This window comes from Elephantulus edwardii, unplaced genomic scaffold, assembly GCF_000299155.1.
Source record: "Elephantulus edwardii isolate Elephantulus edwardi_28Jun2011 unplaced genomic scaffold, EleEdw1.0 scaffold00297, whole genome shotgun sequence".
Lineage (NCBI taxonomy): Eukaryota > Metazoa > Chordata > Mammalia > Macroscelidea > Macroscelididae > Elephantulus > Elephantulus edwardii.
In genome coordinates, this window is record NW_006400047.1 from 846086 (window position 1) to 847360 (window position 1275).

A 1275-nucleotide genomic window follows, 5' to 3' on the forward strand; every position below is an offset into this window, starting at 1 on the left:
GCAGAGAAATGTCCAAATCTTACCTACCTCAATCTGAGTGGAAATAAAATTAAAGATCTCAGTACAGTAGAAGCTCTGCAAAATCTTAAAAATTTGAAAAGTCTTGACTTGTTTAATTGTGAGATCACAAACTTGGAAGATTATAGAGAAAGTATTTTTGAACTGCTGCAGCAAATGACATACTTAGATGGATTTGATCAGGAGGATAACGAAGCACCTGAAGCATCTGAAGAGGATGATGACGAAGATGGAGATGAAGACGATGAGGATGAAGAAGAAGATGAAGCTGGGTCACCTGAAGGATATGAAGAAGAGGAAGATGAGAATGAAGATGAAGATGATGATGAAGCAGGCTCAGAACTGGGAGAAGGAGAGGAGGAAGTAGGCCTCTCATACTTAATGAAAGAAGAGATGCAGGATGAAGAAGATGATGATGACTATGTTGAAGAAGGAGAGGAAGAAGGAGAAGAAGAAGAAGGAGGAGGAGGAGGAGGAGGAGGAAGAGGAGGAGGAGGAGGTCTTCGAGGGGAGAAGAGGAAACGAGATGCTGAAGATGAAGAAGAAGATGATGACTAGCTCATTCTGAGCCTCATTTCCTAATGTTCTTGGGTTTGCAAAAGGGTGATCACGTCATCTTTCTTTCTTTATGTACGATAGCTATCCTTACTGAAAATAATGTGTTAACTTTTTATAGGAAAAGTGTGGTTTTACTATTTTTGCCTTTTTATCATTCCAATTAAGATTTATTAGTATTAATGATCATATTGTATGTAGAGACAATTTTTCATTACCTTTCCTAATTGTGAAATACCCTAGAAATTTATTTGCAATCTTAATTTTTCTAATTCATGCTCACTGCTACAGTAATTTTTAGCCCATAATTAAAATCTGATAGCTCTTGCCCAGGTCTGGTATAGTGCATTTCATTCATAAACTTTTAAAGTTATTTATAAACTAACTGAAATCACAGTAAACTGTATTAAGAAATGGCAGTAGTTTCCTGAATGACGAGCTAGTTCTTTTTTTAGAAGTGACCCAGAGATCTTTAGTTTGAAGGCAGTGACTTTTTTTGCTGTGGATATTTGGGTGCTTCTTTGTCCTAAGAGTTACTTGTAAAGTACGAGCAGAATAGTAAAGGCTGTATCCAGCAGTAGTGTTCTTGAATTTTGTGAAGACTTCTGAAATGTTTTTTTAAGCTAAGTAACTGGTAAGATTTTCTTTTTGAAGGAAAAATTGCATTTACTAAGTTAGAGACATGCAGGTGAGCCCTTTCTT

At 36.4% G+C, this 1275-nt stretch overlaps 1 protein-coding gene and 1 pseudogene across 1 annotated transcript in view; both read left to right on the forward strand.

Moving 5' to 3' along the window:
- The window catches only part of LOC102870779, a 9435-nt pseudogene extending 8859 nt beyond the window's left edge, over positions 1-576 (forward strand).
- Positions 1-1275, forward strand: part of SUSD1 (sushi domain containing 1) — a 170629-nt gene that overhangs the window by 96839 nt on the left and 72515 nt on the right. The window lies entirely within an intron of this gene.